The sequence below is a fragment of the Oryx dammah genome, unplaced genomic scaffold (genome assembly GCF_014754425.2).
Source record: "Oryx dammah isolate SB20612 unplaced genomic scaffold, SCBI_Odam_1.1 HiC_scaffold_16, whole genome shotgun sequence".
Taxonomy (NCBI): Eukaryota; Metazoa; Chordata; class Mammalia; order Artiodactyla; family Bovidae; genus Oryx; species Oryx dammah.
Window position 1 is genome coordinate 35,153,055 of NW_024070200.1, and position 21,582 is coordinate 35,174,636.

Here is a 21,582-nt window from a genome sequence, read left to right on the forward strand (position 1 = left end):
TTAAGCCCAGGTGCCTCAACGAAAGCGTGGGCTGCAGCTGACTCGTTGCAGCCAAAAATAATTTTAAAAAAAAGAAAAACAAGCAGTTTGCCTTTCATATCATAAACTGGAGCAGTATCCCCAGGTATATAATGTGCTGACTCTAAAACCTAAAGAGGCCCACCAGGCGTTAAGATGGCAATTATTTGGCTCTCACTTTGGAGAAAAGTCATCATGCCCTTGACGACTGGACTCCTAAGAATTTTATACACGTGGAAGGCCCTGAATCTTCACAGCTCCCTCTGGAGTGCCTGTGTCTTACCAAGGCCTCCAGTGTACTGTTCCACTAAGTCCAGTGTTCACCTGGCCCAGTGACATAATGTCATTAGTGTAATTCGTCTGCATGATGTTCTGCAGCATGTCCTGATACTACAGTCTCTTCAGGCTATATTATGGCCTAGGGTAAGAGACATGACCCTGGGGGAAATCTCTAAGGGTATACAGCTGTCCGTTCTACGTAAATTCAGTTACGTTCTGTCCTTTTTTTTTTTTTTTCTGATTGGCCAAGTCAGTGGTTGCATAGCACACACCCGAGGACAATGTAGAAGGCAATGGCCCCCCACTCCAGTCCTCTTGCCTGGAAAATCCCATGGACAGAGGAGCCTGGTGGGCTGCAGTCCGTGAGGTCGCTGAGTTTGGACACGACTCAGTGACTTCCCTTTCACTTTTCACTTTCATGCATTGGAGAAGGACATGGCAACCCACTGCAGTGTTCTTGCCTGGAGAATCCCCAGGACGGGGGAGCCTGGCGGGCTGCCGTCTCTGGGGTCGCACAGAGTGGGACACGACTGAAGTGACTTAGCAGCAGAGACCAGTGCAATGTGCCCTGGTATATATACCGCACCTGGTACAGCAGCCGCAGTCAGGGCTCTAGGACCTGGCTGAGCTCATAGAGGTGTGTGGTCATCCTCCAGGATTCATCTGGGCTCTACAGGGGTGAATGGTGAAGTAAACAGATATGCCTGAAGCCAGCATCCTACCTTTGTTTGCTTAAGACTGGAACCAATCTGTTATCCCCACTCTCAGCACGTTTTTGTGCTGATCCTCAGGAGTAAGCTAACCTCAACTCTACACAGAGGGAAGTGACCCTTGAGTGGGTCCAAGAACCCAGTGGACCCACTGTAAGTCAAACCGAAGACAGGATTCCACTTATTACCTGGCCTTCAGCTCTAACGGGGAAAGGCAAGACGATACTTGAGGTCTCCAGCATCACTGTGAACATAGACGCTGTATCCAACAGACCTTGATACGAATGTCAGTTACACTAATGCCATAGGTCTCTATCGGGGAAAGACTGATAACAAATTACAAACGAGGCCTTCTTTTCCTACCTAGGTTCTCAGGGAGGGGTAGCTGGTAAAGAACTCTCTTACCCATAAACTGATAATCCGCACAGATTCCTGATGCTCCCTGAGAGTTTTTACTGTTTCTTTAGAAATGCAACTGTGATAGAACTTCTTCCTGTTTCATGGGTAAAGTTGACCTAGGAAATATTAGAATGGGCATAATTTACAGGAAGTAAAAGAAGAAATTAGGCATATCAGGAAGGCAGCTTGACGTCATAAAAAAGATACATTCCTCTCCTTTAATCCTTTCCATAGATCTCTTTCTAAATTCCCATGAGACCAAGGGAAGTGACAAAGGCATTGCTGCCTATGGCTTTAGTGATGTCACAATGTTGTGATGTCACAATGTTATGATGTCATGGCAACCATGCCTCTCTAAACCTCCCCTAACCAAGACTCTAGGCTGCAGTAGCCATGTGGAAGCCTAGAGGATCACAAGCCCTCCCAAACCTTTGGAGCTACCTGGGCCTTTCCCCCAGTTTCCCAGGCGTGTTGGTGTCAGCTTCTCCATGGCAGAATTTGTAGTCTGTGGCCCCCACTCTTATCACCAGTCCTCTGGATTCCTGAGAACCCCAAGAGACCACCATTCCAGCTTGCAAACCGCATGTCTGAAAACAAATAGGAATACAATTCAGTCCAAACTGAAGGGCTCCACCAAATGGAGATGTACGTGGTCCTCTGCCCTTTTTGGGCAATTATGAGCAGAATGGAATCACATACTCCTGCTATAGTGTTGAAGGTCCTTCCTCCTAGGGAGACTCTACTTCTTCAGTCATGGTCTGAAAACTGGCTTAAATCTGGACACTGGGCAAGGGATTGTGACTTTTTCTAGAGGCTGTTACTTTCAGTCTTCCAATCATCTATCCTTAATTTCTTTAGCTGGTACAAGCTGGTAATCTTGACACTTGCCCACCTATTCTTCCTCCAGGGATGTTTTGCTCTGTTAACCATAACTCTCTGGGCCAGGTTCTCCTGACTGCCACTCCAAACTTACCAGCCACTATGATAATTATTATTCCCTAGTTCTGGAAGTTAAGTACTGCTGCTGCTGCTGCTAAGTCACATCAGTTGTGTCCGACTCCGTGTGACCCCATAGACGGCACCCAACAGGCTCCTCTATTCCTGGGATTCTCCAGGCACTACTTGGCCTTTATTGTCTCAGGCTCTAGTTATCCTCATTGCTATAGTGAGCCAAGTTCTAGAATAGTATCTTCTATTATCAGCCCTAGTCTATGGAGGAGAACTACCACTTAGCTATTTTAGAGATTTTGGTGGGCCTCTCACCAACCCACAAGAAAAATTTTATGGCCTTGGTAAATAATGTTTTTGGTTCTTTTCATGGACCATAATTTATCTGGCAGGTCTCAGTTCAATTCAGTTCAGTCGCTCAGTCGTGTCTGACTCTTTGCAACCACATGGACTGCTTCCCTGTCCATCATCAGCTCCCAGAGCTTACTCAAACTCGTGTCCATCGAGTCAGTGATGCCATCCAACCATCTCATCCTTTGTCATCCCCTTCTCCCACCTTCAATCTTTCCCACCATCAGGGTGCTTTCACATGAGTCTGTTCTTCACATCAGGTGGCCAAAGTGTTAGAGTTTCAGCTTCAGCATCAGTCCTTCCAATGAATATTCAGGACTGATTTCCTTTAGGATAGACTGGTTGGATCTCCTTGCAGTCCAAGGGACTCTCAAGAATCTTCTCCCACACCTCTCCCACACCACAGTTCAAAAGAATCAATTCTTCAGTGCTCAGCTTTCTTTATAGTCCAACTCTCACATCCATACATGACTACTGGAAAAAACATAGCTTTGACTAGACGGACCTTTGTTGACAAAGTAATGTCTCTGCTTTTTATTATGCTGTCTAGGTTGGTCATAACTTTCTTTCCAAGGAGCAATCGTCTTAATCTCATGGCTGCAGTCACCATCTGCAGTGATTTTGGAGCCGAATAAAGTCTACCACTGTTTCCAGTATTTCCCAGTCTACTTGCCATGAAGTGATTGGACCAGATGCCATGATCTTAGTTTTCTGAATGTTGACCTTTAAGACAACTTTTTCACTCTCCTCTTTCACTTTCATCAAGAGGCTTTTTAGCTCCTCTTCACTTTCTGCCATAAGGGTGGTGTCATCTGCATACCTGAGGTTATTGGTATTTCTCCCGACAATCTTGATTCCAGCATGTGCTTCATCCAGCCCGGCATTTCGCATGATGTACTCTGCATATAAGTTAAATAAGCAGGGTGACAATATGAAGCCTTGACATATCTTCTGCTTCTGTTCAGTTCAGTTCAGTTCAGTTGCTCAATCGTGTCTGACTCTTTGCGACCCCATGAATCGCAGCACACCAGGCCTCCCTGTCCATCACCAACTCCCAGAGTTCACTCAGACTCACGTCCATCAAGTCAGTGATGCCATCCAGCCATCAGTTAGGTCCATATTATTTCTGTCCTTTAGGTCTAGTTATCCATAATCTATCCAACATTCTCACGTACCTGAGTCTTTTAATCCCCCTTCATCATCTTCCACATTTAATCTTCCTGTGGCATGAATAGGGCTTCCCTGATAGCTCAGATGGTAAGGAATCTGCCTACAATGCTGGAGACCTGGGTTCAATCCCTGGGTCGGGAAGATCCCTTGGAGAAGGGAATGGCAACTCATTCCAGTATCCTTGCCTAGAGAATAGAGGAGCCTGGCAGGCTACAGTCCATGGGGTAGCAAAGAGTTGGCCACAACTGAAGCGACTCAGTGTGCACACATATGTAGCATGGATCATAGCTTTTTCCATGCTTCTAGGATCCATCCTAGCGGTGAGTTTGGACCATCTCCTGGTCTTTGCCAGAACACTGAATCTTGTAATTCAAGAGAGGGATCCCAAGTCAATGAACTCTTCCATTTCTAACTTTATGTTTCTTTCCCCTTCTTCAAGTACCCTCAGAGCCCAGTTCCATATGTATCCCCTCTGGCTCCTGTGGATACATGCTGGCTTGACCTTGCTCCTCCTCTGGGTAGCAATCCCTTCCTTATCACGATCCGCACTTCCATAGCCGGGTTACGCTGCAGTTAGCCTAGCGTAGGCCAGGTGACTGGGAAGGGAGTGGGGGCAGGTCATGGTGGAAATGTGTTGGTTTGTGAGAGAGGAGCACCTGCACTGTCCCCCAGCAGAGAGGCAACACCGGCTCTTAGGAGGGAGGGTGGGCCATTTCTGCAGGCTCAGAAGATTCAAAGGAATTCATGGAGTTAAAATGTTTAGAAATGTCTACCTTGATATCTTCATTCCATGTGTCAGAATTTCAGGGTTTTTTCTCAACCAGGACCTTGACTTTAGCATGAGATGTGCATATCCAGTCAGATTAGCGACAGCCATGAATCCATCATCCGTGTAGCACTAGTCCCTCCACACATCTCAGTCATCTGGTACATTATGCTCTCCAGAGCATTCTGTTCTATTGGCCCACCCTCCCAACTCACCACTGGTGTGTTCCACCTACCTCCAGTAAGGGGGTCTTCCTTGTCAGATGGGTGGTGATCAGTTTCTAAAATACCATCTTATCATCAGCTTTCTCATCTGCTTCTGCTACCAACTGTCAAAGGTCAGGTTCTCAAGAAGAAGATGCTGAGACAGAGTCTGGGATGTAAAATGTTTATTAGATGAGGACTTCTCTGGCGATCCAGTGGTTAAGACTCTATGTTTTCACTACAGGGGGTGCAGGTTCGATCCCTGGTGAGGGAACTGAGATCCTGCATGCTGCACGGCACTGTTAATAAATAAATAAGTGAAATGCTTGTTAGAGATTCACACGTGTGAAAGGAAGGAAGTGAGAGCAGGATTGGGCAGAGGGGAAGTTAACCCGTGCTGCAGGCTCAACAGAGTCTCAGCCAATCAGCAGCTCACTCTGGAGTGAGACGTCCCATCAGACTTGTCCAACATCAAGTTGAAATGGCTGCATCTTTATACCCCTACTTTGCTCAGTCACCAGATACAGGCTGCCCCGGGAAGGGGTGACTCAGGCAAGGCAGCCTTCTGTAGGCTCTGAGGGAACCGACAGCTGGAGGCTGCCCGATGACCACTCTACCTGCAGCTGGGCCGCAGGTCCTTCCTTGAAGGGCAATCTGGGCAACTCATCACCATGTATCCCATGGTAATATACATACATAAAAGTGCATAAGTCCCAAGTGAATGCACCCGGTGATCATCACCAAGCTCAAGGAACAAATTACCAGCACCCACAGAAGCCCCATTCATTCATTCCCCCTTTCAGTCCACGTCTCTCTTCCAAAGTAACCACTATCCCTCTGTCACCACAGATTCATTTACCTGCCTTAAAAAAATTTTTTTAAACTGTGGTCAAACACACATAACATAAATTTACCATCTTAGCCATTTCTAAGTGTATAGTTCAGGACTTCTAAGTACATTCACACTCTTATGCAACCGATCCCGAGGACTCTTCCTCTTCCCAAACTGAAGCCCTCCATTAAAAAACTCCCTGCCCTCCTCCTCCCAGCTCCTGGCAACCTCCATTTTCCTTTTATCCCTGTGCCTTTGACTACTCTAAATACCTCATGTAGGGAGATCAAACCAGTCAATACTACAGGAAATCAACACCGAATACTTATTGGAAGGAAGGATGCTAAAGCTGAAGCTACAATAATTTGGCCACCTGATGAAAAGAGACAACTCATTAGAAAAGACTCTGATGCTGGGAAAGATTGACGGCAGGAAGAAAAGGAGGTGACAGAGGATGAGATGGTTGAATGACATCATCGACTCAATGGACATGAGTCTGAGCAAACTCTGGGAGATGGTGATGGACAGGGAAGCCTGGCATGCTGCAGTCCATGGGGTCTCAAAGGGTCAGATAGGACTTAGTGACTGAACAACAACAGAGACTTACCTGGTGGTCCAGTGGCTAAGACTCTGCACTCCCAATTCAGGAGGTCCGAGTTTGATCCCTGGTCGGGGATCTCACAAACTGCAGCTAAGACCTGGCACAGCCAAATAAATAAATAAATACTTCATGTAAAGGAAATCGTACAGTACTTGTCTTCTTATGATTGGCTTATCTCACTTAGAATAATATTCTCAAAGTCCATCCAGGTTGTAGCATATGTCAGAATATTTCCTTCCTTTTTAAGCCCAAGTGATTCCATTGTAAACCTATACCACACTTTGTTTATTTATTCATCTGTTGCCAGACACGGGCCTCTTCCAACTTTTGGCTATTGTGAGTAACACTGCTGTGAATATGAGTGTACTCAGTCACCCATGTTTGAGCTTAATATAAATGGAATAAGTTATACGATGTGTATTCTTTCGTGGCTGGTTGCATTCTTTTGACATTATGTCTGTGAAGTTCATATTTTTGTTTTGCTGTACATGGCAATAATTTCTTTTTTCTCATTGATATATAGTATTTTTTTGTTTGATGACATCTCCATTTGTTCATCCTTGCTACCACTGATGGACAATTAAGTTGCTTCCAGGTGTTAGCTATTATGAATAGCACTGCTATGAATGATCTTGCTCGTATACACATGTATGCCTGTCTGAGGATACATACCTAAGAGTTAAAAGAGTCATAGACAGTTATAGTTTTACTGCTGCTGCTGCTGCTAAGTCGCTTCAGTCGTATCTGACTCTGTGTGACCCCATAGATGGCAGCCCACCAGGCTCCCCCGTCCCTGGGATTCTCCAGGCAAGGGTACTGGAGTGGGGTGCCATTGCCTTCTCCATGTCTAACTCTAGGGTACTGCCAAATAGTTTTCCAACTGGCTGTACCAGTTTGTCCTCTTAGGAGCACTGAATGAGTGTTCTAGTTGTTTCACATCCTCAGCAGCACTTGATATCAGTCATTTTAATTTTAGCCATTCTCACTGGCATAAAGTGGTATCTCACTGTGGTTTTTGTTTCTATTTCCCTGATGACTAATGAGGCTGAAAACTTTTCATGTTCATCGGTCAGTTGTATATCTTTTGTCAAGTATTTGTTCATGTTCTTTGCCCTTTAGTTAATTGAGTTATCTAGTTTTTTCTTATTTATTTTTTGTATTGTAATATGTGTATATATTTTTCAAAGGGTGTTGAATTTTCCACTATAGATGGCATGGGTTTGCTCCAGAACCCCAGGGAGTCTTCTTTGACTTGCCACAAGTTATACCTAGCCTCTTCTCCCAGCTCCCCCACCTCTCTCCTCCCCATTCCTGTATATGTATATTTGATGTGTGTGTGTGTGTGTGTGTGTATACTCTCGGTAAGTGTCTGTTGTCTGATACATGTATTGCAAATACATTCTCCCTTTCTGTGGCTTGCTTTGTTGCTCCCTTAATAGTGTCTTTGATGAACAATAAGTCTTCATTTCAATAAGCTTGAATTATCAATTTTTTCTTTATGGTTGGTGCTTTTGGTTTTCCCCTTACAAATTATTTTTTAAATATATACATAAGAATAAACATGTCTTTATTGAAAAAAATATATACTTTTGTGACCCCCCTAAGGTTAAACTGTGTAACATGGTTGCCGCTCACACAGCATGGTGTTGCTAACCCACCACCCTGCCTTTGAATCAGCAGTTCTGGAATCAGCAGTGTGTCAGAGACCATTGCGAAAAGTCATTCTCCTCTTTCCCGCCAGAGCCCAGATTTTGTTTAGCTGTCCACCCTCCTCCCTGAGGTTCAGGGGAGGAAGACCCCACGCAAAGCTGCAGGAGGAGCATCCTGACTGCTTAATTCAATCATGGCCCCACATGCCTCCTGCCATGGATATGGGACCTTACCAAGGAAATGTGAGAGGCTTCCCTGGTAGCTCAGTCGGTAAAGAATCTGCCTGCAGTTCAGGAGACCTGGGTTCAATCCCTAGGTCAGGAAGATACCCTGGAGAAGGAAATGGCAGACCATTCCAGTACGCTTGCCTGGAAGATCCCATAGACAGAGGAGCCTGGCAGGCTACAGTCCATGGAATTGCAAGAGTCAGACATGACTTAGCAACTAAACCACCACCTGGGAAAGGCAACTTTACTCCATTCAAAGAGAACAGGAGGAGGTGGCCCACTTCCTACAGCGGATGTTATGGGGCCTGAGGGCAAATCCCATATGCTGAGCGCAGAGATTTGCCCCAAAGAACCTGGGCCTTTATAACTTCAAATGCCATCGCTCGTACTACGCCTGAAGAGGAATCTTCTGCCATCTGCATTTCCTTATAGCTGAAGCCATTCTGAATCAGGTTCCAGTCCCTTTCAACTGAAAGCACCTACCTAGTAACCTTGGGTGAACGACAGAATGTGGACATCCTTGGTGGATTGTTTGTACAAGGCCAGCTTCCCGGGTTTGTGGCTTGTGCTGTGACATGAACCCCCATGCTCAGTGGGAACTCTGACTTGATTTAATCTTCTGCTGTTACTATTATGAAATTCTTCTTAACTTCTGAACAGGAGGCCCTGCACTTTCATTTCACAATGGGCCCCACGATTTATGTAGCTGGTCTTGGTGATGTGACATTTCTTATCTCCTTGTTTTTCTTGATCTGCCCTCTCAATCTTTGAATTCTCATAAGACGATGCCTCATCTGCAAAACCCACCAGCTTAACTAAAATGAGGAGGTTGAAACATTCTTCAGCTGATCCCTAAGGAGACTACCAGCACTGCTAAGAACTCAGCTTCCCTCATCCCAGTTTGGTACTCAACATTTCAGTATCCCAAGTTGACCTTCACAAGGCAAAACCTAGGCCCGCTTGCTTGGCATTCAGTATCTTTTTCAAAATTAAAAGATTTTGCCTTTTTCTCCTGTCACTCTTTCAACCTCAACTGCTATTACTCTCCAGTGGGAACCACCCACTTCAGCCAAATTTAAAATAATAATAATGATGAAAACGATGGATTCACACATAAACAATGCAATAATGACAACAGTCTGCATTTACACATATTACAACATATGATTCTCACCATAAGTCTGTGAGATATAATTTGAAAATAATTATTCTGTACCTTTATCCTATTACAAATAGAATTTGCTAATCGGTATTGTATTTAGATAGAGAAGGAAATGGCAACCCACTCCAGTGTTCTTGCCTGGAGAATCCCAGGGACAGGGGAGCCTGGTGGGCTGCCGTCTATGGGGTTGCGCAGAGTCGGACACAAATGAAGCGACTTAGCAGCAGCAGCAGCAGCATTGTATTTAGAAGTCACAAACTTAATATGCACAGTTACTAGTCACTTTTTGGGGGGCATGTCATGGCTTGTGGAATCTTAGTTCCCCCATCAGGAATCAAACCCAGCCCCCAGCAGTGAAAACACTGAGAGTCCTAATCGTTGGACCACCAGGGAATTTTCAACTAGTCACTTCTAAAAACTTTATTTTGAAAGAACTTCAGAAATATAGAATGGCTATGTGAAAAATAAAAAGATCTCCCATATACCTTTTATTCAGATTCTCAAAATGTTAACATTTTACCACATTTGTTTTATTGTTCTTACCCTCTCTCCCACCTCCCTCTCTCTTTATATATATATATGTATGTATGTATATAAAATATATAATTACTTCCTGAGCCCTGTGATTCTTTGATAGTAAATTGTGATATGATGCCCCTTTACCCCTAAATATCTTTCACATAACAATAGCACAATTATAAAATCAAAAAAAGGTTATTGTTACAATAATACCATCTGGAGCCTCCCTGGTGGTGCAGTGGTTAAGAATCTACCTTGCAATGCAAGGGATATGGGTTCAATCCCTGGTCAGGAAAGATCCCACATGCCGCACAGCAACTAAGTCTATCCCTACAACTACTGAGCCTGTGCTCTAAGAGCCCAGAAGCCTCAACAACAGAGCCCACAGGCTGTAGCTACTAAAGCCATCACATTCTAGGGCCCGTGCTCTGCAACAGGATAAGCCACCTCAATGAGAAACGAGGACCACAGTGAAGAGTAGCCCTCACTTGTCACAATGAGAGGAAGCCTATGTATAGCAACAAAGACCCACCACAGCCAAAACCTAAAACTAAATACATAAATAAATCTTTTTAAAAAAAATATCACCTAACCTACAGATTTTATTCAGATATCATGCTGCTGCTGCTAAGTCGCTTCAGTCGTGTCCGACTCTGTGTCACCCCATAGACGGCAGCCCACCAGGCTCCCCCGTCCCTGGGATTCTCCAGGCAAGAACACTGGAGTGGGTTGCCATTTCCTTCTCCAATGCATGGAAGTGAAAAGGGAAAATGGCATACATTGTCTTAATAATGTCCTTTATTTTTTCTTATATTTATTTTCATTTATGTGGCTGTACCAGGCCTTTGTTGCAGCTCTGGGGTTCTGGTTCCCTGACCAGGGATCAAACCCAGACCCCCTGCACTGGGAGCATGACCAGGGAAGTCTCAATAATAACCTTTACAGCCAAGAGAAAAATAGTATTTTTCTGGTTCAGGATCCAATCCAGGATTTCAAATTGCATTTAGTTGACTTGTCTCTTTAGTTCCTTTAACCTAGATTAATTCTTCAGTCTTTCTTTGCCTTTCATTATTTTATCACTTGACGAATACAGGCAAGATAGTTTGTATAAAGTCCTTTAAGATTTATCTGTTTTTTCCCCATGATTAAGTTCAGGCTATGCAATTTTGGCAGGAATATCACAAAAATGATGCTGTGTTCTTCTCAGTTCACTAAATCAGGAGGCACACGATGTCTGTTTGTCCCATTCAGAGTCTTAGCCACTGAACCACCAGGGAAATCCCCTTATCTTACCTTTTTGTGCATGTGTTCTTGTGGTAGAGACAATGTCACAAGACACTGAAACCCATTTTATTTTCTTCTTCCTCAACTTGAAGAATGACAGTATTGCCTACCCTGCCTTGTTAGCGAGGCAGGGCCCATGAGACTAGTTTTGCTTCCAGGATTACAAACAGAAGTGATATGTGTCCTCCTTAGCCAAAGTGTATAGTGCCAGCTCTCTCCTATGCTGCAGCAACTGGGGGGCTGTGCCTTTAGGTGGACGAGCCACAAGATGTAAACACCCTAGATCCCTGAGTCACTGTATGGAGAACAGAAGAGCTACCCTAAAAGAGTTGCTTATCTCTCAATGGATATGCGTATACACCAGAAATATAAGCCTTTTCTGTGGTAAGTAAGTGAGATTTCAAGTTTAATATGCTGTTACAACATAATTTAGTCTATCCCAATAAAATTATTCTTGAAAAATAATTATTTTTATTGTTAAAAACATGTAATTACACATAATTTTATTGTATATAAATAGGTGCATTATGAAACATTCTGGATCTTCCTTTTCTTAAAAACATCTTTGAGATTTTTTTCTACATCAGAATTTTTAGCTCCTTTTTCTTAAGAGTTGGAAAGTGCTTTATTGCAGGAACGTACTTTAGTATATATTTAGAAGGTAAATTTCTTAAATAGGTACTGCATATATATAGTTTAAAATTAAAACAGTTCAAAAGAGTATGTGTGAAAAATTCTCCCTCCCACAACTTCCCTGTGCTAACAAATTTCCCTCAAAGATAACCAATATTTTCTGTTCCATGTATATACTGCCAGAGATATGTATAGATGAAACATTTAAATGAACTTCACTTAGTCTTAGATTTGGCTGAGATCCCAAAACAGTAAGGTCATATTCAAAGTTAGACGCAAATTCACCAACACAGAATTTCCAGAAGGAGAATGTAGAAAAACCAGTTTTTTACTCTTAGTTCACCACCCACCTCCAGCTTATCAAAGCTGCTGGAGAGGTACGAAAAAAGAGAAGCAATTCAAGGGTTTTAGGGAAAGTTATTCTACTTTGTACTGGGTTATTGCCACCATCCCCAACCTCATCCAGAGGTGTGTGTGCCCCTTGATATAAGGAATTTGGTTGCATGATATAAGGAATATGGCTGGATTAGGGTTAGGGTTATGGTTAGGGTTAAGATCTCAGTTACATCTGGGATATGTAAAAAATAAAGGTCTGGTTTAGCCATCCTGTGGGGAAGAGACAAGGCTACAGTTTGGGATATAACAGATTTCCCAACAGTGGGTCAAATAAGCATGTTTTCCCTAGTGCAAGTGTGGTATACACAGGCAAGAACTCTGGAGAAGTACTGTCCTGGATCCTGTTCAAGAAAGCTGCCTAAAGAAGTGAGTGGACTTCAGCAGAAGGAAGGTGGAGGCGTATCACCAGATGCCAAGTCTCAAGAAAGAATTATAAACAAACAACCACAAAGGCAACATACTCATCTATGTGAAAGCAAGTGCAGAGAGGGGACCTGCATGCGGGCTCAGTGGCTAAGACTCGGCACTTCCAATGCAAGGGGCCCAGGTATGATCCCTGGTCAGGGAACTAGATCCCACATACCACAACTAACATGCAGGTAAATACATACTTAAAAAAAAAAAAAAAAAAAAACAGGTGCAGAGATGAATCCTCAAAGATGGAATGATGGAGCTTTAAAGAACTCAGAAATATATATGTATACCTATGGATGATTCAGGTTGAGTTTTGACAGAAAACAACAAAATTCTGTAAAGCAATTACCTTCAATAAAAAATAAAAAAATTTTTAAAAGAACTCATAAATACAGCCTGCAAAAAATAAATAAAGAGTAAACCTAAAACATCTGTGACCCCTAGAGAGGGTGGATGTCACCCACGACAGCACAAGTCAAGGGCAAACATTACTGTCTCCCCTGTGACTTCCTCCATAAGTTCCAACCTTAACTAGCTTCGTGGGTGTATAAAGTCATTCACTGAAAAGGGCGCCTGGCTGTAGGTGCCAAAGGGGGCTGAAATCCAGCATGCTTTCAGTCTCCAAACCATATGCCCTGGCATGGGGCTGTGCCTACTTGGAGGAAGAGTTGTCTTTTCCTACTTCAAACAGAGGCACAGTGGTCTCACATGGGGTTGCATTCACTCAGAAGGGGGACCTTTTTCTAATCTCTACAAACACACCAGATGAATAAACAGCCACTCAGCTTGGAAGGATGAGACAGCAACAAGATGAGGAAAGTGGAAGCATTGAATGAAGGAATGGAACGGATCACACACAATTTTTTCATAGGAGGTGACCTACATCCCAGAGGCCCATGCTGGGAGAGAGAGGAAGGAGCCTCAATTTTAAATCAGTTTTAGAGTGATGACTGTTAGAGGGAGCCGGGCATTTCTGTTAATTAACTGATGTTTGGGAGACCAGCATTTCAGGAGGACTTTTAACACCTAAGAGTGATTTGAAAAGTTGATGGACTTAACCCAGGTAAAAGGGGCAAGGGAAAACCAGCCATACAGAATAAACTAAAGGGCCAGTGGAAGACAAAAATTAAGATGCTTTCTACAAGGACCTACTGTATAGCACAGGGAACTCCGCTCAATGTTATGTGGCAGCCAGGATGGGAGGGCAGTTTGGGGGAGAATGGATATATGTATGGCTGAGTCCCTTCGCTGAACACCTGAAACTATCATAACATTGTTAATCAGCTATACTCCAATACAAAATAAAAAGTTTTTTAAAAAAGATGTTTTCTGATTTATACTCTGTAGTAGAGACTTCTGACTCCCTGCTAACATATATTCTGTCCTTTGCAATTTGATACAACATCTAGAATAAATTTTGTCCAATGAAATGTTAAGATGGGTTGGTGTATTCAAATAGGTGGGCCTTAGGAAGCATTGTTGGGAAGATCCCCTGGAGAAGGAAATGGCAACCCACTCCAGTACTCTTGCCTGGAAAATTCCATGGACTGAGGCGCCTGGTAGGCTATAGTCCATGGGGGGTGCAAAGAGTCAGACACGATTGAGTGACTTCACTACTACTAGGAAGCATTACTATGAACAAAGCTAGTGGAGGTGATGGAATTCTAGCTGAGCTATTTCAAATCCTAAAAGATGATGCTGTCAAAGTGCTGCACTCAATATGCCAGCAAATTTGGAAAACTCAGCAGTGGCCACAGGACTCGAAAATGTCAGTTTTCATTCCAATCCCAAAGAAGGGCAATGCCAAAGGATGTTCACACTACTGTATAATTGCACTCATTTCACATGCTAGCAACGTTATGCTTAAAACCCTACAAGCTAGGCCTCAGCAGTATGCAAAATGAGAAATTCCATATGTACAAGCTGGATTTAGAAAAGGTAGAGGAATCAGAGATCAAATTGCCAACATTTGTTGGATCCCAGAGAAAGCAAGGAAATGGCAAAAAAAAAAATCTATTTCTGCTTCATTGACTATGCAAAAGGCTTTGTGTGAATCATAGCAAACTGTGGAAAGTGCTTAAAGAGATGGGAATACCATATCACCTTACCTGTCTCCTGAGAAACCTGTATGCAGGTCAAGAGGCAACAGTTAAAACCGGACATGGAACAATTGGGAAAGTTGTATGACAAAGCTGTATATTGTCACCCTACTTATTTAACTTCCATGCAGAGCACATCATGCAAAATGCTGGGCTGGATGAATCACAGCCTGGCATCAAGACTGCCAGGAGAAATAACAACAACCTCAGATATGCAGATGAAACCACTATAATGGCAGAAAGTGAAGAGGAACTAAAGAGCCTCTTGATGAGGGTGAAAGAGGACAGTGAAAAAGCTGACTTAAAACTCAACATTCAAGAAACTAAGATCAAGGCATCTGGTCTCATCACTTCATGGCAACTAGAAGGGGAAAAAGTGGAAGCAGTGACAGATTTTGTTTTCCTGGGCTCCAAAATCACCACAGATGGTGACTGCAGCCAAGAAATTAGATATTTCTTCCTTGGAACGAAAGCTATGCAAACCTAGCTGTGCTGTGCTCTGCTGTGCTTAGTTGCTCAGCCATGTCCAGCTCTTTGTGACCTCATGGAAATCTAGACAGCATATTAAGAAGCAGAGACATCACTTTGCCAACAAAGGTCCATATAGTCAAAGCTATGGTTTTTCCAGCAGTCATGTACGAATGTGAGAGCATAAAGAAGGACCATAAAGAAGGCTGAGCGCCAAAGAATTAATGCTTTAAAATTGTGGTGCTGGAGAAGACTCTTGAGAGTCCTTTGGACTGCAAGGAGATCCAGCCAGTCTATCCTAAAGGAAATCAGTCCTGAATATTCCTTGAAGAACTGATGCTGAAGTTCCAATACTTTGGCTATCAGATGCAAGGAGCTGACTCATTGGAAAAGACCCTGATGCTGGGAAAGATTAAAGGCAAAAGGAGGAGCAGGCGGCAGAGGGTGAGATGGTTAGACAGCATCACAGATTCAAAGGAAGTGAATCTGAGTCAGGGGAGCCTGGTGCGGTGCAGTCCCTGGAGTCACAAAGAGTCAGACACTTAGCGACTGAATAACAACAAGTGAGGTGCCACTTCCAGGACTGGTCTAGTAAATACCTCCCAGAATACCCACACACGGGGGAACTCTCTTACCTCTTCTGACAGCTGGATGCAGCTGGATCCATGAATGACAAGGAAGATAAGAGCTGTGCCACAAAGCTGAACACCTGTTCAAGACTACTAGGTGAGGAGGAAATAAACTTCTATTTTGTTAAGTCACTATAGTTTAGATTTGCGGTATTAAAGGAATCACAATTCTTTAAAACTAGAAAGGAAAAAAAAAAAAAACCCAAGTGGAAATTATTTATTGCCAGGGAAGGGAGAATTGCAAGGAGACAGATAATGTCTGTGAACAAAGTAAAAGATGGGGTTTATATAGATTTGGGGGGAAAATGAGGGGTTTAGATTAAATATAAATGATTGGCAATGACTGGCTCAAACTGAAGTGGGGTTAGTCATTGATCAGGTGGATTTCAAGAGCAGACCTATTGTTACAGGTTTGGTGTCCATGGGTGATTCAGCCCAAGATTGATAATGAAAAGTCTTACCTTTTCCTGTTTCAATTCCTGAGGGCATGAGTAAGTTTCTTCAGGCAAGAGTGGAATTTTTTTTCTTTTTAAAAAACATTTTATTGGAGTATAATTGATTTACAATGTTGTGTCGGTTTCAGGTATACAAAAGTGAATCAGTTATACCTACACATATAGTCACTCTTTTTAAGAGTCTTTTCCCAAATAAGCCATTGCAGAGTACTGAGTACTGTTCCTTGTGCTCCTTAATAGCTATCTAGTTTATACATAAGAGTGTATATATGTCAGTCCCAATCTCCCAGTTTATCCTTCCTCCCACCCTTTCTCCCTGGTAACCATAAGTTTGTTTTCTATGTCTATAACTCTATTTCTGTTTTGTAGATAAGCTCATTTGTACCCATTTTTTAGATTCCACATGTAAGTGATATCAACATATTCATCTTTCTCTGTCTGACTTACTTTACTCAGTATGATGATCTTGAGGGTCCATCCATGGTGCTGCAAATTGCATTATTTCTTTTTTTTTTTATGGCTGAGTTACATTCCATTGTATATTTGTACCACACTTCTTTATCCATTCCTCTGTTGGTGGACATTTAGGTTGCTTCCATGTCCTGGCTATTGACAATAGTGCTGCAATGAATACTGGGGTGCATGTATCTTTTTAAATTATGATTTTCTTCAGATATAGGAGTGGGATTTACTGGATCATATGGCAGCTCTGTTTTTAGTTTTTAAATAAACGCTCATACTGTTCTCCATAGTGGATGTACCAATTTACATTCCCACCAAGTGTAGGAGTCCCTATTCTTCATACTCTCTCCAGCATTTATTGTTTGTAGATTGTTTGATGATGGCCATTCTGATCCGTGTGAAGTGATACCTCACTGTAGTTTTGATTTGCATTTCTCTAATAATTAGTGATGTTGAGTATCTTTTCATGTGTTTTTTAGCCATGTATGTCTTCTTCAGAGAAATATCTGTTTAGATCTTGCACTCATTTTTTGATTGGGTTGTTTGGGGGTTTTGATATTGAGCTGCATGAATTGTTTGTATATTTTGAAGATTAATCCCTTGTTGGTTGCTTCATTTGCAAATATTTTCTCCAATTGTGAAGGTTGTCTTTTGTTTTATGGTTTCCTTTTCTATGCAAAAGCTTTTAAGTTTAGTTAGTTTCCATTTATTTATTTTTCACCTGTGACCCCATTTATTTATTTTTGTTTTTATTTTCATCACGCTAGGAGGTGGGTTGAAAAAGTTCTTGCCGTGACTTATGTCATAGAGTGTTCTGCCTATGTTTCCCTCTAAGAGTTCTATCGTATCCAGCCTTATATTTAGGTCTTTAATCCATTTTGAGTTTATTTCTGTGTATGGTGTTAGAGAGTATTCTAATTTCATTCATTTACATGTAGCTGTCCAGTTTTCCCAATACTGCTTATTGAAGAGACTCTTTTCTCCATCGATCATTCTTACCTCCTTTGTCATAGGTTAGGTGGCCACAGTGTGTGGGTTTATGTCTGGACTTCCTATCCTGTTTCGTTGATCTATATTTCTGTTTCTGTGCTGGTACCATACTGGTTTTGTAATATAAAGAGTGGAATTTTCCATTCTCATCTCCCTTTTGGTAGGGAGATTTGTAGTATAAAGAGTGGAATTTTTCTGTAGCTTTGTAGTATAAAGAGTGGAATTTTGCATTCTCCTCTCCCTTTTAGTCCTCACTGACAGATCATGGAAGAGGCTACTATTGTCTAGAACAAGAATGGGCAATTAAAAAAAAAAAAAGATACAAACGAACTTATTTACAAAGAGACTCACATACATAGAATAAAAAAGTATAGTTAGCAAAAGGGAAAGGGTGAGGGGAGGGATAAATTGGGAGGTTGGGATTAACATATACACACCACTATGTATAAAATAGATAACTGGGACCTGCCTGATGGTCCAGTGGTTAAGAATCCATTCGCCAATGTACGGGACACGGGTTTGATCCCTGGTCTGGAAAGATCCCACGTGCCTTGGGGCAACTAAGCCTGTGTGCCGCAACTACTGAGTCTGCACTGCAACTGTGCGCCCCAGAGCCCATGCTCTACAGTGAGAGGCCACTGTAGTAAGCAGCCCACACCGCAGCTAGAGAGTGGGCCCTGATTACCATAACTAGAGAGAGCCTGTTCACAGCAACAAAGCCCCAACACAGCCAAAAATAAATAAATAAAATTTAAAGTAAAATAAATAAATATAAATAATATATGATAACATATAATATAAATAAATATAAAATAAATAAAATAAAACCAACAGGGACCTACTGTATAGCACGAAGAACTTAATATTTTGAAATAATCTATGAGAAAAGAATCTTAAAAAGAAAAAAAATATATATATAACTGAATTGCTCTGCTGTACACCTGAAACTAACCCAACATTGTATATCAATTAGACTTCAATTTTTAAAAAAGATATGAAAAAGAATGTTAAAAATATATGCACGGATATATCAGGATGTATCTTATCAAAAATTAGAAAAAAAAAGAATGGGTAATTTTTTTTTTTCTCGCAAAGGGCCAAAAGGTAAATATTGTAGGCTTTGTAACCCATACTATCTCTGTTGCAGATACTCAGCTTTGCTATTGTAGTACAGAAGCATCATGAATATATAAACAAGTAAGTGTTCAATAACACTTTATTTAAAGAAATAGATGGTTGGCCATGTTTGCTCCACAGGCTACGGTTTGCTGAGCCCTGGTCTAGAATTCTAGATCTAGTTCATCTAGATTGGATGGATTCTTAGGTTCATTCTTAGATATGGTTATGGTTTTCCCTGCCAGGTGAAATGGTGGTTGTGCTGGTCATCTTGTGTTTTTGATTCAGGCTCATCTGTTGCACCATCTCATGAGGCAACTCCACTACACAGTAGAGTTTAATTCCAACACCAACTAGAGAGTATACGACTGCAACATCAAGAAACATACAACAAAAATAAAGAGGGACTGGAAAGTTCACCAAAGTCATGATCCAGATTGTCACAGATTAAACCCTCAGGAAAGATCCTCTTCTTGACCTAAATTATGGGAATAACACAAGGAGTGTTGACCAGGTTGTTACTTTTTGAAATTTTTTGAAGTTTCTCTTACTTTTTTGCTAATGTTGAAAAACCTGTCTGAGAGATCTTTGGGAATAGGAGCTGCTTAGAAGCAAATAGAGCTGAAATTTCTGGGGGAACTATTTTGCCCCAAACCCCCACAAGCCTGGCCTGCATAAATAAGTAAAACCATAAAACAGTGCTTGGATCTCCAACCATCCAGAAGCAGGTTGTCAAAGCCGTACAGTCCTCAAGGAAGGCATGCTCCCACTTCACACAGAGCCAGGGAGAAAAGTGGCTGAGCAAGGACTTGTCAGAGGGCAGAAGCAGGGCCTACAGAGAACAATGACAAGAGCAAAACTGGGTCTAATCTGAGAACTTCCTTCGCTGCCAGGATAGAGTATCTTATTACAACTCCCTTTAACTTATTGTTTTAATTGATGTATAACTGACCAACATTCTGTTAATAGTTTCAGGTGCACAGGATGGTGATTTGATATTTCTGTTATGAAACGATCATCACAGGTCTAGTCACCATCTGTCAGCATACAAAGATACTACATAATTATTGACTATAATCCCTATGTGGTTCATTTTATCCCTGTGGCTCATTTATTTTGTAACTGAAAGACTGCACCTCTTTAAAAAAAAAAAAAACCACCGTACCTCTTAATCTTCCCATCCATTTCACTTACCCACCCTCCCTCACCACCTCCCCCCCCACCACAACCACCTGTTTGCTCTCTCTGAGCCTGTTTCTGTTTTGTTGTTCGTTCATTTGTTATGTTTTTTAGATTCCACATGTGAGATAATAACCGTATATATTTTTCTCTGACTTATTTCATTTAGCACTATACCCTCTAAGCCCATTTATGCTATTACAAATGGAAAGATTTCATTATTTTTAGGCTGATATTACATTGCATATGTCAGGATATATATATATGTGTTATATGTATGTTATATATATGTTTTATATAGAGCTTCTTCATCCACTCATCTATTAATGGACACTTAGGTTGCTTTTGTGGAGAAGGAAATGGCAACCCACTCCAGTGTTCTTGCCTGGAGAATCCCAGGGACGGGGGAGCCTCATGGGGTCGCACAGAGTCGGACACGACTGAAGCGACTTAGCAGCAGCAGCAGCAGCAGCAGGTTGCTTTTGTAAATTGACTATTGTAAATAAGGTTGCAAAAACTTAGGAATGCATATATTTTTTTAAGTTCTTAAAATAACATTTTTTAAAGTTAACATGTGCATAATAGGAAACGAAAAAACACAAGAAGCAGAAAACAAAGTCACTGATAATCACAGTTTACCGTTTGATGTGTCCTTCTGGTTCACTAAAGAGTGGACCTTTTCCAACAAAACGTTTCACTTATTTATTCCTGAGCCAGATGGACCACTAGTGAGGAAACACCAAGAGTCAAACATTCCATTTCTCCCTTAAAATACTCATGAGGTGTTCAGACAGTAGGTCATTAGAAGGTGTAGAAAAGACCCAGAAGGAGATAAAGATCACCTATAATAGGACCATACAGAGATAACTATTGTTAAGACATTGGTATATAGTCTTCCAATTTTTTTTTTTAACTTTACTTATTTATTCATTTATTTATTTCTGGCTGTGCTGGGTCTTCACTGCTGTGCCCAGGCTTTCTCTTCTTTCAGTGAGAGGGGGCTGCTCTCTGGCTGTGGTGCATGGGCTTCTCATGGTGGCAGCTTCTCGTTGCAGAGCACAGGCTTTAGGGCACACTTCAGCAGTTGCAGCACCTGGGCTCAGTAGTTGTGGCTCCCAGGTTCTAGAGCGCAGGCTCAGGAGTTGTGGCACAGGGACTTTGTTGCTCCACCACGTGTGATCTTCCCGGACCAGCGATTGAACCCATGTCCCCTGTGCTGGGAGGCAGATTCCTAACCACTGGACCACCAGTGAAGTCCCAGTCCTCTGGTTTCTTTAATGTACATACACACATATAGGGGTGTGTGTGTGTGTGTGTGTGTGTGTGCATATCTGTGTATACACACATATTTTCAAAATCTTATAAAATGGATTCATAATGTATATACTGTTTTATAAAAATTTTAATTTAAAATGTATCCTACATAGACTTTCAGCAGGTTAAGTAGCACTTCATATGCAAGGCTTTTTACAGACTCAGTCTGATTCTTCTCCAATGTCTTCTCTTGGAGTTGTACCAATTTTATTGCCAGTTTTCATTTGAATCCATTGGGAAATTGGACAATGCTGCTTTTGTTCCTTGGCCAGGAATCACTTGATCCTGAAACTCTTGTGAGAAGACAT

The 21,582-nt window shown here is 42.0% G+C and overlaps 1 pseudogene; it reads right to left on the reverse strand.

Annotated features, from left to right (window-relative positions):
• Positions 1-21,427: 21,427 nt before the first annotated feature.
• Positions 21,428-21,582, reverse strand: LOC120875447 (annotated as a pseudogene).